Source organism: Lethenteron reissneri, unplaced genomic scaffold (assembly GCF_015708825.2).
Source record: "Lethenteron reissneri isolate LAM-NWPU_2019-01 unplaced genomic scaffold, ASM1570882v1 scaffold_1352, whole genome shotgun sequence".
Lineage (NCBI taxonomy): Eukaryota > Metazoa > Chordata > Hyperoartia > Petromyzontiformes > Petromyzontidae > Lethenteron > Lethenteron reissneri.
In genome coordinates this window covers 171,886-186,937 of record NW_026891061.1, presented here as the reverse complement: position 1 = coordinate 186,937, position 15,052 = coordinate 171,886, and the positions used below count along the sequence as shown (strand labels likewise).

Genomic DNA, 15,052 nt, shown 5'->3' with positions numbered 1-15,052 from the left:
GAGAGGACTAGCCGCCACGCATATAAAGGATTTAGAGTGAAAAACTTTGATTTTACGGGTTAATTTGTTCTGTCTTCTTATTAAGATAATCTGTTCATCTGCTCTCATGAGAATGAGCTCTTTTGTTCTGTCTTCTTCCGTCTCTTGTTCTACGTCTTTTTTCCTTCCTCCCCTGCACGGTCTCTCTAGCTGTCACTCTTCTCTTCTTCACCCCGATGCTTTCGCTCTTTCTCGCTGCGTAAGCCTTCACGTGTGTGGCCCTCTCTCGACACCTCGATATTAAAAAGTATAACCCGTAAAAACAAAGTTTTTCACTCTAAATCCTTTATATGCGTGGCGGCTAGAGTCCTCTCGTCCTCTGGCTTGAGATGGCTGCCACCTATGGGTCAGATTATTGTCTGCCAGTATTAAGCAATTGGTAATTAAATATTTAATTTGTTTTCCCTAAACAGTGTAAAATTTTGGACATTTTTTTCCACGGACATTAATTGTCACGCACAACGAGTCTGTGTGCAAAATGTCAGCTCGATTGGATCACGGGAAGTGGGTTAAAAAACGACCGAAAGGTTTGCACGGTCGTAAGCGCGCAAGCAAGCGAACTTAATATAAAGGATTTAAAAACGCCGCTTTAGCTCCACGTGTGCGTGTGCGGCGTGTGTGAACACACACACACAGGCGCATTCATGCATCAGTAAATGTCTATTTACATGTATTCACAGACATGTTGCGTAGACGTTGTTTATTTGAACGTACAATATTTTTTGTGTGCCTCTTGAAAGCAACTCTGCCCATTGATGCTATATGACAAAAACGTGACACACACGTATGATTGCAACTGTATGTACGTAGCTAACGGAAGTAAAGTCCCACCACTGCAACATTACCCGGTTCTTCGGCTCTTTCGACTACTTTGCAAAAGAGACCGGCGCCGGCCAGAACCCAGCCAGCGACATCCTGTCAACGGTCCGTACGCTGCGCTTGATCGTGCCAAGGGACAGCCAAAGTTGGACAAATAAAATGAAGTCGCATCAACAGTTGGCGAGCGAGCGCTCCCCCTGCCGTGTTGCCTGCGACGTCGACGTCTAAGCAAGAGAGACCCGGGTGGGGGGTGGGGGGTGGGGGGTGGAGACAGGGAGGGGGGTGAGCGAGCGAGGGGGGACCCCCCAGGCCGTGGAGAAGCAGCCCAGCTGGGCGAGATGGCGGCACGCGCTCGTTCCGCTCGAGCGAGTGCTTAAACACCTCCCCCCCATCATCTCTGCTCCCTCTCTCTGGCTGTCTGTCGCACCAAGCCGTGCAAGCGCACGTCACGCGACCGCCGCGATTGCCTCGCTAAGCCGCTTCGCGTCGTTTGCTTTCACCGTCCTCCAGCCAAGCCGGTCGCCTGGCCCCACGTGGCCACGGCTGTCTAGTTCACTTCGGCCCCCGTTGCCCCACCCCCCCCCGGCAAACTCTTCTCCCACCTCCCCTCCCTCCACATCCCCCGGGGGGGGGGGGGGGGCCAGCTCAGCTCAAGTGACGATGAACCTGTTGCTGGAGCGGGAGTTGCTGCGGCCGAGCGGGCTGGCCGGCGCCGCCACGGCCTTCCGCTGGAGCGCCGTCTGCTTGTCGCCCAGCAGCAGCACAGGCAGGACTGTGCACGGCGGCGACGACGAGGAGGAGGAGGAGGAGGAGAGAGAGTTGGAGCGAGGAGGGTCGGCACTGCGACGAGCGACGTCAAATTCGCTCTCGCCGCACGCAAAGCGCTCGCCACACATGAACCGCGACACCTTCGCCGATCTCGTCAAGTGAGCGTCAACCCATCACGCCAACTCCGCTCATCATCCTCACAGCAGCAGCAGCAGCAGCGGCGGCAGCAGCAGCAGCAGCAGCGGCAGCGGCGGCTTCTGACTGCTCGCCATCGAACACAGGCGGCGGTGGGATCACCGCATCGCGCGGCGCTTTCAGACGCGCTTCTGCGGCCGTCTGCAACGCTCTTCCTTCCGATAATAGGAAGCCACTGGAGCTACGCACTTTTAAATTATCCACGTTGACAATCTCATTTCTTTAGAACTGCTTTTTGTGCTTAGTTTGTTGTCCTTTCCCCGCACCTCTGGTTAACACTAACCGCTACACCACCGCTCCCCTAAACACACACCCACTCACGTACACACATGCAAACATACATACTTGCATACAAACACACGTAGTAGATACGCATCAATTCACGAGACCCGTATCAGTTTGAATTCGTCACGCGAACGTGCAACGTGATCGTCAGACCTGTGCACCAGCGGTGATTGTTGTTGTTGTTGTTGATGTTGTTGTTGTTGTCGCGGTTCCCGAGCACCGGCGATTGAGAAGCCCCCCCGTGATCTAAACGTGACGACAGAAACGTGGCCGACGCCACCAAACGCACCTTGAAGCGGTTCCTGAACTTTGCGCTGACGACGTAGAGGGCGACGGGTTGACGCACGAGTTGAGGGTCGCCAGGTTCATGCCGATGTAATTCAGCACGAGCAGGAAGCTGCAGAGGGCGGTGGTGGTGATGGCGGCAGAGGACACACCCGTTGTGAATCAGGAGCCAGGAGACCTTCACATTGCATCGGGGCCACGCACAGAATGCACCCGTAGCCCAACCGTGACGAACACAGCCACGCTCCGAGCGGCGTGACAACGACACGCCGGTGAAGCGGTGATCGCGATCGGATCAGAATCTCAATATTGATTTGGACTTGGAGGAGGAATCCGATGAGCTACGAAGCTCTCTCCCCGCAGCTGTCCCGTAGGGGCGCGACAGAACGTCGCAACAGCAAACTACGCTAATGAGTGCAAAGTGTCCTCGGTCCGGCGAGACGCCCCCCCCCCCGCCTCCCCACGCTGTTGAGCTGCGATGTTTTGTGGGGGGTCCCATCCACCCCCCCTCGTTTACCACGCCGCTCGCATGACACGATCCGTGACACGATCCGTGACACGATCCGTGACGCGATCCAGCTGCGCTCGTTCACCGGCCATGTGCCGTTGTTCGCGTTAAGGGGGCCGTGTGAGAAGCAAGCCACCGGGGGGGGGGGGGGGGGTGTAGCGGGTGCGTCGGACGTTCACAACAACGCCCTGGAGGAAACGCGGGGCTGGATGGAGTGGGGGGGGTGGGGGGCATTGGCATTGGTGAAACCATGACAGAGCAGGACGCTCCTGAAACAAACCCCACTCTTGACACTCGCTGAGTGTATTCTATTGCCAAGGGCGTCGTTTGCAAAGTAGATTGAGAACGACGCCTCTTCGCAAAGAACACTTCGCGTTCAGTTCGTCGTCCTTCCCCCGCACCTGCGGTGAGCGCGCTCGGCTACAGTACGGTGCCAAAGAAGTTCCACGCGCAGGGCGTGGTGGTTGCGATTGGTATTATCACTGCTGCTGCTGCTGCGATATCACGCCAGAGGTCGCAACCGGGTACCCGATACCCGTACCCTACCCGATACCCGGCTACCCGTACCCGGCCGGGTACGGGTACCCGTTTGCGACCCTGGTGCGGCCGGGTACGGGTACGGGTAGACCGTGAGTCACTGGTGAGTCACCGTGTGTCACTCATTTCCCAACGACTTGTCTCTTCTCATAATTCAAGTTCCTAGAATCAACCCACCCGCGCCTGCAACGTGGCTTCATCCCAGAGGTCGCAATCGGGTACCCGATACCCGTACCCTACCCGTACCCGGCCGGGTACGGGTAGGGTACGGGTAGGGTACGGGTAGGGTACGGGTAGGGTACAGGTAGGGTACGGGTAGGGTACGGGTAGGGTCTGGGTACGGGTAGGGTCTGGGTAGGGTACGGGTACGGGTAGGGTACGGGTAGGGTACGGGTACGGGTACCCGTTTGCGACCCTGGTGCGGCCGGGTACGGGTACGGTAAGGAATCAAACCCGTTTGCGACCTCTGATTCACGCGAAGACGATACAATTGACTCTTCATTCTCCCATGGGACGAGGAGGGCACGAGTAGAGAGGGAGAGGAGGGGGGGGGGGACGGTTCGGGGGTGCCCCCCCCACCTGAGCAGCTCGCAGCGGTTGGGGTCCATCTCGTCGTAGACGGTTCTCTTGAGGATGCGGCTGAGATGCAGCGGCAGCCAGCACAGCGCAAACACCACCGCCAGGCAGAACACCGCCTTGCCTGCCTCCCGTTGCTGTGTGTACACACGCACACACACACACGCACACACACACGCACATACACACACACGCAAACACACGCAAACATCCGTCGGATCAACATATCGGTCGAATCAACATCTCGCAGTTTCACGAATCGTTCGGTGACAAAGTCGGAGAGCGAACGTCACGGACCCCTCCCTCCCCTCCTGCCCACCACCGCAAATTGGTTACGTAACCGCACAACCACGGGGAGCCGTTCGGCCTCCAGCCGATGGGGCCGGCGGTACCGGAGGGAGGTCCCGAGGTTCGACACCTGCTTGAGGTGCTCGTCGATGGCGCTGCCAAGGTTTCGCTTCTTCATCCCGAGCATCTCGACGGTCGTGAGCGTGTAGAAGACCGCCGCGCAGGCCAGCGGCATGCAGAAGTAGAAGCCGAACAGCCACCAGTCCTTGGCTTTGGCGTAAAACTGCGAGGGCCCAGATAAGAGGTTTCGTCAGAGTCAGGCGGGGCGACAAATCTCCTCGTGGGATAGCCGAACACAGGGTTGGTGGAGTATCTAATTAGCTGCCTGTCTCTGTGAGTGACTGAAAGACGGACCGTGTGTCAGAGGTCGCAATCGGGTACCCGATACCCGTACCCTACCGATACCCGGCTACCCGTACCCAGCCGGGTACGGGTATCCGTTTGCGACCCTGGTGTGACCGGGTATGGGTACGGGTAGGCCGTGAGTTACTGGTGAGTAACCGTTTGTCACTCATTTCCCAACGTCTTGTCTCTTCTCACAATTTAAGTTCCTAAAATCAACGGGTACGGCTGGATACAGGTACGGGTACCCGTTTGCGACCCTGGTGCGGCCGGGTACGGGTACAGCAACCCGGACAAAAAACATTCGGTGACGATTCACATCCCCGTTTGTGCCACCCCCCCCCCCCCCCACGGTGACGGCGACGCCGGCGGTTGCCACGTCCTTGACGCGCCGCGTCGCACCTCCACGAAGCTCGTCTGCGGGATGACCATGCACGTGTCGAGCGTCCGGTTGCGGTATTCCCAGGACAGCGTGTCGAAGGCCAGGAGCTCGGGCACCGCCAGCACCAGCGACAGCGTCCAGATGGCCAGGACTTTAAGCGCCGTGAGCAGGGAGAGGCCCACGCCCTGGGGGCGGTCCCAGTGCGCGACCGCATGGTACCTGCGTAGAGGGGTCACGGGAGGGCGAACAAACACACCGGGGGTGCTTGTGCCCGCACGCGGAAAGATGCTTACATCCACGTCCGCATCGTTTAGCCCTGGGAGGCTGTAACGGCGCTGGGATCCCCCACGGCACCACCCCTCGGGGGGAGTTGCTATACAAGGCGGTGAGCCGGAGGGCTCGGGGTTCAGTGTTTAGCTTTAACCAGTGAAGCGAGCAGACCGGCTAGATAGGCCCTGGGACTCCCCTGGATCGCCGTGCTTCTAAGGACCGACCAGGGCAAGCCAGTGGCGTGGCCCCCAGAGCCCAGAGCCGATGCTCTTGTAAGAGCCGGTCTGGTGACTCAGGGTGCCGTGATCCCAGCTTGGCCAGAGCTGGATCAGCTAGCCTCCCCTAGCCCTGTAGTGGAGGACCTGGGAGTAGGCTAGCCGGGTTAGAGACAGTGGGAGCTCCCTGTTAGACGGGTGAAGGGGCCGGTCTGGTGACTCAGGGTGCCGTGATCCCAGCTTGGCCAGAGCTGGATCAGCTAGCCTCCTCTAGCTCTCGTAGTAGAGGACCTGGGAGTAGGCTAGCCGGGTTAGAGACAGTGGGAGCTCCCTGCTAGACGGGTGAAGAGGCCGGTCTGGTGACTCAGGGTGCCGTGATCCCAGCTTGGCCAGAGCTGGATCACTAGCCTCCCCTAGCTCTCGAGTGGAGGAGCTGGGAGTAGGCTAGCTGTGACATAGATTGTGGGATCTCCCTGTTAGACGGGTGAAGAGGCCGATACCCCTTCGAGTGTTGTATACATTGGCCTGTGCTGAGTGAACCGTTTAATAAACCTACTACACCTACTACACCTGCGCAGCCACCAAAGATAAAGGCAATGACCCCCCCCCCCCCCCCGTGTAGCCTGTAACAGACTGCTGTCTCGCCGGTGGCGATGTTTACACACCGCACCACGTCCTCATTTGAGGCCGAGTCTACCTAGGGAAGGCCCAGGACCGGTTCAAATAATCGTCACCGGTGTTGGCCGTGAGCGGGAAACGGGCGATCGCTTGGGGTCCTGAAGCGGAGGAGGGGGCGGCCAAGTTGGTGTTGGTTGGTTTGTCGAGGCGAGAACTCGCGAGTGAGCGGGACGGGTCTCGCTCGCAGGAGCGAGCTGGGTCGACACGGTGACACGTGCCGCATGTTTGGGAAGTGGGGATTAGTTTCGGCCGCGTCCGTCGGGTTTGGCAACCTGAAACAATGTGTACGCACAGCGGCTCACCACATCCAGTAGACAGATCGCTATGTCTGTGGCTGCTAGACGGCGCTGGTGCCATCTACAACAGTCTACCAGGAAGTCGGACAATATTCAGTGAGAAATGAGGTTCTGGGTGACACCCAAGGAATGACACCGTCAATTAATTATCTTGAATTAAAGCTTGGCTATCCCCGAGGGCTGTGGAATTGCTTAAAAACATACCGTTGTAGCCTGCTGCTTATAACAGAAGGAGCAGAAGGGAGGAGGGAGGGAGGAGGAGGAATTTAAACTCTGGGGATGTACTACGACTGTTCCTATTCTATGTGTATGTTACCAGGCAAGGCCCACTCAGCTGTATACGACCTGGCCACAAACGACAGCTCAACGAAGTAGCTGATCACGTGGGGACATTTAGAGCAGCAGCCAAATAGCATTCATAATCAAGCGCATGTTTTTTTGTCTTAATTTGGAGGGAAAAACCAGAGGACTCGGAGAAAAAATACACACGACCACGGGGAGAATATGCAAACTGGAAATATACAGCAGCAGGCGTCAGGGTCGAGATCAAACCCACGACTTCCTGTATACCAGGCGAGGTAGTTAACCCATTTCCATTTTTCTTCTGATTCCGTACACGTATGTCATGCACACGTACATTATCGGAACGGAATTAGAAGAACAACTAAAATAAAATTACTTTATCGGTAACCGAGGCTCCCACAAGGCCATGCGGGAGGCAGTGTGGCTATTGCGACCTCTGGGATGAAGCCACGTTGCGGGCGCGGGTGGGTTGAGTCTAGGAACTTGAATTGTGAGAAGAGACAAGACGTTGGGAATCGTGTCGTGACAGTTCTCCGCGGTGAGCACGATGTCTTCAGGAACAGGCCTCTCCAGACCAAGTTCACGCCAACAAGCGCTTTGAGCGCTTCCGAGATTTGAGCCGTGAACGGGAACGGCGAGCGGCCGGGTCTCTCCTCACCTGTCCCCGCTGAGCACGCACAGGCTCAGCGCGCTGACGCCCAGAGAGGCCTTCTGCACGAAGGGCACCGTCTTGCACACGGTGGCACCGAATGGCCAGCTCTCGGCGTGCAGCTGGAAAGATAAGAACGCACCGCACGCACCCCGCAGGTTTTCTCTGGAAATTAATTGAGGAAATGAATTGGGGTCCTCCCAAACATCAACAACAACTATACTCTTAGTTCTTTCGGTAAAGCCACGTATGATTCCAAAGAACACAGGATGAGATGTTACTATCCTTTGTGCAAGCACTTCCAAGAGTTCATGAACAGTTAGCCTGGTGACATTTGGGGAGCGCATCATCAGTAGTGTACCTTTGGTTCCTAGGGTGTTTCGGCCTTTCACACTATACACCCTCCCCAAAGGCGGCCAGCGACAGGGTGATCAATCCTACGCTTGCGTCCCATTCCCAATTAGTCATAGGAGTTGCCTTGTTGTTGATAGCCAACATCCCATGGGACTATGCAAAAAATGAATTTAAAATTAATAAAAATAAAACAATAAAATCACGACGTTTCGGAGGCAACACAAGTCTCCGTCTTCAACAACAAAAGTCTCCAGAACTTTTAGAGGCCTTTTTTGGCGGGAGGGGAGGGGGGCGGTAAAAGTCAATCGAGTTAATGACCACAACAAAGGTTTTTTGTGTTAGGTCGCGTAAGTAGAAATGTTGTGTCATAACCCTCCACCACCCGACACAGCCATTAAGGTTTGTCACGTAAACAACGCGCCAATTGGTTGATTAATTCGCATCCTCGCAATGAGCACAGGGAGACTCCCGTGTACTGTTTACAGCCACGACCGGTCGTGGAAATTCCACATTCCCATGCCAGTGGCGAGCCTGCTCATGGCAACACCGCTGTTGACTTCACCATCTTGGGGTAAAACATTTCTTTTTTGTAATTGAGGCATCGTCGTTTCATCTATGCATTTCTATTTGTTATATAACAACAGTTTTTACACTTTACTTTGGCCAGAATATTCCTAAGTTAGTGAATAACAACTGGATATTAGCCAATTAATTTTTGCGAATATTCTCTTTGTATAACAAAATCTGAATATGTATTGACACTGGAGGAGGAATCCGATGAGCTATGAAGCTCTTTTTCACAGATGTCCAGTAGGGGCACGGGGTCAGAACGTTAGAACAACAAAGTGAAAAAAAACCATGACAGTCTATATATAGTTACGTGTATATAGTATCCAAGTGTACGTATGTATGTTAAACCGCTTTCACGCCACACATAGCCAAGCATGCTAATCGGCTGCAGACACGCAAGCGTTTTGTACACACACACACAGGTACACACACACACACAGGTACACACACACACAGGTACACACACACACAGGTACACACACACAGGTACACACACACACAGGTACACACACACAGGTACACACACACACAGGTACACACACACACACAGGTACACACACACACACAGGTACACACACACACACAGGTACACACACACACAGGTACACACACACAGGTACACACACACACAGGCACACACACACAGGTACACACACAGGTACACACACACACAGGTACACACACACACACAGGTACACACACACACAGGTACACAAACACACGTAGACTTTGGCGACCAATATTATCCATAAGGGGATTGTTTTTGGGATTACATCGCGCAAATATAAAACACGCGACCTCTACGATGGTTGTACATCCGTCGCATGCTGTAGCTGGGGGGGGGGGGGCACGCTGGTGCTCGCCTGTGGGGCCGTGCTCTGGAGGCAAGGGTTGGTGGGTCACGCAGAGATTTGTCAAACTCCCAACCCACTGGGGCTGCCAGGCGCCCTGGAGATGGGCAGTCCACAAAGTGGTCTCTGGAATCCATCACGTGCAGAAGCTACACATATTGGCCAAACATCCTCAAGCAGGATGCTCGTTCTACAGAGTCTTGAAACTCCTTGGGGCTTTTCTGGATACATCAGAGGGAATTGTTGTTGATTTTCTGCCCATCTGATTACACTGGTCAACAACAAAAAAACATGTTTTTCTGGCCTGGACTTGTGCAGCTGTTCTAGACTAATTTCAGGATGCCGATTCCAAATCTGATCTCAGATTTGCTCCATCACATCTCATTTTGATGCTATCGGCATACCCCATTTTCATTGATTTTACCCGAAATTAACTCTGTCACTTATGATTGCAAGTTGTTGCGAGTCAGTGACTGTTTTAGTGTTAAAATATGGTGCTGTATTTTTAGGATAGTGTGTTTATAATATCATTTTATGTAGATATCCACATTTATTTAATATTTTTCTTCTGCATTTTTTATTGAAAATGCAAATATTTGATATCTCAGAAACCTGATGTGATAGACAAAAACTGATGCCAGATTTGGAATCAGCACCCCAAAATTAACCGTTGAAAACCTTATGCCAGAAAAAGTGTGATGACCAGTGTTAGTGGCAATTATTTTAGATGTTTTGACCGAAAAAAAACCCAAGAGTATGATTCCTTGCAGTCCACGAACGCTTCAAATCCAGCCACCAGCAGCAGCACGTGGCTAAGAACTCGCGTTGTTATTGACACCGCACCACGTGGCGCGTCCTACCCCCCCCCCCTCCTCACCTTGTACACGTAGACGGGCATGTCTAGGACGATGTAGAGGAGGTCTCCCAGAGCGAGGCTGGCGATGAGGACGCTGCTCCCGTCGCGCATCATCGACTTGTCCCCGTAGACGACGAGCAGCAGCGCCGCGTTGCCGACGCTCCCCACGAGGAAGACGACGCTCGCCACGGCCGCGTTGACGCGCTTGAAGACGCGGCCCACGCCGCTCTGCGCCAGGCACGGGGGCGGCCTCCCGCCAGCTCTGGGTCCCGGTGGGGACGCCGAGAAGGAGGAGAAGGAGGAAGACGGAGGAGGAGGAGAGGACGAGGCCATCGCTGGACTGGTCAGCGGCGATGGTACTGGGCGTCTGTCCCCTGGGACTGCTCTAAGGGTGCAAGTGACGGTGGGGTTCCTTGGCCGTGTACCGAGGACCAAGCCGACCAGGGTGGCCAGGGAGAGGCACAGAGAAGGTGGACGTGAGCCTTCCTAGGGGTGGACATCGTGGTCGAGGTGGCGGTGTGTGTGTGTGTGTGGTCGCGCTGGGTGTGAACTCGTGTCCACGTGCTCCTGCTGCTGCTCCTCCCGGGGCAAAGTTCACTTGGCTTGCAGCTTCCGGGTGAACAATTTTTTTTTTTGAAATATTAAAAAACCCCCCCACGCTTTCATCTTCTTGGCTCTTTCGGTGAAGTCACGTAGAATGGAAATAATAAAATAATAAAAAGACAACAATAAAAGGTAGTATTTTATTATTTAATTATTTTAATCTTTTTATTTTATTACTGTATGTAAAGTTTTATTTTATTATTTTATTATTTCCCTTCTACGTGACTTTACCGAAAGAACCAAGAAGATGAATCCCTGCAGTCACGAAAACTTTAAATCAAACCCCCCCCCCCCCACGCTTTAATTAAATGTTACTGTCTCAGATGCCCCTCCCCCCCCCGTGCCCCCCCTTCCCCCATCGTCCCTCCCCCTCCTGCCACCCCCCCCCCGCCCCTCCCCCCCCGTGCCCCCCCCCGTGCCCCCCCCTTCCCCCATCGCCCCTCCCTCTCCTGCCCCCCCCCCGCCCCTCGGCGCGGCTGCTCTGAGGATTCAACAACAGACGGAGTTTGTTAAATAATAAAAGCGTGTAATAAACAGACAATAGTTTGAGTGTTTTAAATCCTTTATATTAAGTTCACTTGCTTGCTTGCTTACGACCGTGCAAATCTTTCGGTCGTTTTTAACCCACTTCCCGTGATCCAATCGAGCTGACATTTTCCACACAGACTCGTTGTGCGAGACAATTAATGTTCGTGAAACATTTTTTTCCCAAATTTTACACTTTTTATGGAAAACAAATTAAATATTAAATTACCAATTGCTTAATACTGGCAGACAATCATCTGACCCATAGGTGGCAGCCATCTCAAGCCAGAGGACGAGAGGACTCTAGCCGCCACGCATATAAAGGATTTATAGTGATAAACTTTGTTTTTACGGGTTATACTTGTTTTACCGACTGTACTCGGCTGTTGGCTTCGCTTGCTGGGTAGGAGGTGGTGGAGTTACGCGCTCGTCGAGTTTTGCGTATAAACCCAAACATTATTGTCCTCAACACGAGCGCACAGCGGTGAAATGTAACACAAATTATACTGGGTACAATGAGATACAGTAGACTGTAAAAAAATATCACCAAAATACTGCACGTAAATAATATCATCTTCTTGGTTCTTTCGGTAAAGTCACGTAGAAGGGAAGTAATAAAATAATAAAAATAAAACATAATAAAATAAAACAATTCTCACGACGTTTCGGCCACAACGCAAGCAGCCGTCCTCAGGTGAAAACCAGGTCCGTCGAGGCGACAGAGTCTGAATGAAACAGCACACGAGCTTGGAGCATGTATATAAGCTGGGCGCCTTGACAAAGGAATTTGCATATCAAGAGGAATTTAGCATATTTATGGGATATATTGTCCTCGACAGTAAATTAAAGGAAAGAGAGAAATTAGTGGTATTACTGTGATTGTATGTCAGCCGATGAGTAAGCTTCGTCGCGTAAAACAAAAAAGTGCGCGACCTTACCCAACAACTGTGGGGGCCGTTGGCCCCCGGGGTCCCTCCCGCCTGCATCCCCTATTCGTTTACGTTACCCCACCTCCCTATTACCCGCTACGGTTTCGCCGGCATTCGAACGCGACACCCCTACTATTTACAGCCTCGCGCCGCGCTCCCACGCTGCGAACATACGTGCGCACATCATCATCAATCAAACGCCGTGCTCGCAGTATAGCCCTGTGCGGCACGTTACCAATGCGCATCCGTATCCGACACGTAACGAACGTATGCGCACTCCCACACACACAGCTCTGCACGGCACTCACTCTTGCGCCGCTCTGCGCCGCGCTGGCCGCTCACACTACGATCGCGCACCTGGGGTACGCCGATTTCGCACGACGAGAGCTTACGCATACACCGTACCACACGCGTTCACACTTATAACACGGGATCACACGAGCACACGCAAGCGGGGCACGCGCCGACACAACGACTCAAGTTGCCACCGCCGTGCGCGCGAGATAAACCGTACAACAATGCGCAGCCGATTACGCGCTCGAGCCGCGGGGCTGGGGGTCAGGAACTCACCACCGCGCCGCACTTTACGCACGTAACGAGCACACGCAAGCGGGGCACACGCCGACACAACGACTCAAGTTGCCGCCGCCGTGCGCGCGAGATAAACCGTACAACAATGCGCAGCCGATTACGCGCTCGAGCACACGCAAGCTCGCACAAAGCTAACAGCTTCACTGCGCACCGCGGTTTCGCACACGCGAGCGGGGTGCACGCCGACACGACGACTCGTCCCCTCCCGCACTCGCGCGTGCACGTCAACACAAGTATCGTGCAAGGACGATTCTCCTCTCACACGGCTGCGTAGGCACGCCAACACACAAAAGTGCGCTCCCCGGGCATTAACACACACACCTCCGTACCCGCACCATCGTACAGAGACCACGGCCTTTACGCATACAACGACCACACACCCGCGAATGCAGTGCACGCTAATACCACGTTCAAAAACACCCAACAACACGGTTTTGTTACTACGCTCGAGATTTTATTAACCCTTGTTAACTCACCGAGCCACCCGTGTGTGTGTACGAGCCAGCAATGCGCTTCCAACCCACTCTCTAGTGGCGTGCAGCCCTATTCTATGCTGCGCTCTCTGTTACACCGCTTTCCTACTCGTCCTTACCCCGAACTAACCTTCTCCTACGGATCCTACTCTCCGCTCTGAGGTGTTGTAAGGCGCGTAATACGATACCGTCTGTAGTCCTAGGTGACCTTGCGGCGCTCAGGTCGTCCTGCAGACGATCCTGCGGCTCGCCCGATGACTCCCTCGTCGTTGACCCCGTGTCACTACTCCAGAAGAAGAGAGTTCCCTACTGCCCCTGCGTTTTCTTTTAAACTATCCACATCAAAGGCTAGGCGCCCCCGTCCCGACCACCTTGGTCTCTCGACCAATCCTGAGCCTAGGATTTCCCGCCCTTTTGCGATCCCGCCGGCCTTTGACCTTTTGGCTAAGCAGCAGCCCCGGGTCCTGATCCTAGCTATCTGCCTTGCTGACCCGTGTTTGTGTTTGTATGCGTTTCTAACTGCGGGGCTCTCTGAGCTCGCCGTGGTCGTGCGATCTCAAATCCGCCCACGGCGCCGCAGTGTTACTTAGCCTGGGAAGGGTCCTGTCCAATTCCCTGGCCCTGAGAAACCGTGGGGTAACCCCCCCGAGGGGGACCTCGGGTGAAAACTCAGGGTAGGTGACCCGACCACAAGGCCCTACGTGGGTGCGGGTGCGTGCTTATGTGGGGGGGTGATGGGAGGCAGTGCAGTGGTGGAAGCCGGGCAGGCTCCCTGGCTCGGCAGAGCGGCCCCGTCGTTGTGGCACCACATAGCCCCCCGGGGTGCCAGTCCCCGTCCCGGGTTGACTGGAGCACCTCGCCTGGGTTGCCCCCACGAGGTATCGCCGCGGGGTCCGCGGGATTCGCCCGGCCCTTGTGGCTGGCCTCGGGGGTGGCGGCTCCGTCTCCTGGGGCTCCGGCGGTGGTCTCCTCCTCCATTCCAACGGCTCCCCTCGGCCACTGGCACCTGCGAGCTGGGGAACAAACTCAGAGGCGGTGGGGTTTAAGGGTCGCCGTCCTCGTCGCCCCCGGCCCCGCCCGGGGCCCCTCGGAGCCCGTGGCTCCGTGGGGCCCATATACTGCGCGAGGCCCCCGGGCACGGGGGGTGGGGGGACCCCGGGGTTTCGGGGTACTTGGACGGCGGGGCTCCCCCCCTCGGGGGCTGCTCGCCACGGCTTCAGTTGGCGGATGTTGACCACCATCTCCCGGCCCCTCTCTCCTCCCTGAATCAGCACCGTCCATGGTGAGATCTGCCGTCTCACAATCCAGGGTCCTCGCCAGTAGGTGGTCAGCTTCCCACCTGTCCGGCACCGACGCGGGGAGTGTACAGCCACACCTCGGAGCCCGCAGTGTAGAAGGGGGGCTCCATACGGGGTCGCGTGCCCTGCTCTTGCCGTTGGTGCGCGGCCTCTCCGTGCGGGTAGGCTCGGCCCCTGGCCCCTCGCAGGGTCTCCAGCAAGTGCTCCACAGGGTGGCTCCCTTCTTCCCGTTGCGGCGGAGGGACACCGAACAGCAGATCTGCGGGCAGGCGAGACTCGCGACCAAACATCATTAGGAACAGGGTCTGTCCTGTAGATGTGTGAACGGCGGTGGTGTAGGCGAACAGGGCATAGGGGAGGTGTTCGTCTCAGTCCTGTTGATTCGCGGCCGCCATGCGTTTAAGCTTCCCGGCCAGAGTCTGGTTCATCCTCTCTACCATCCCGTTCAGCCTGGGGGTGATACGCCGTGGTTCGGTCCTTCTGGATCCCGAACTCTCGGCACAGCGC

The 15,052-nt window shown here is 55.2% G+C and overlaps 1 pseudogene; it reads right to left on the bottom strand.

Moving 5' to 3' along the window:
* Positions 1–1,508: 1,508 nt before the first annotated feature.
* Positions 1,509–15,052, bottom strand: part of LOC133362056 (endothelin receptor type B-like) — a 22,626-nt pseudogene continuing 9,082 nt past the window's right edge.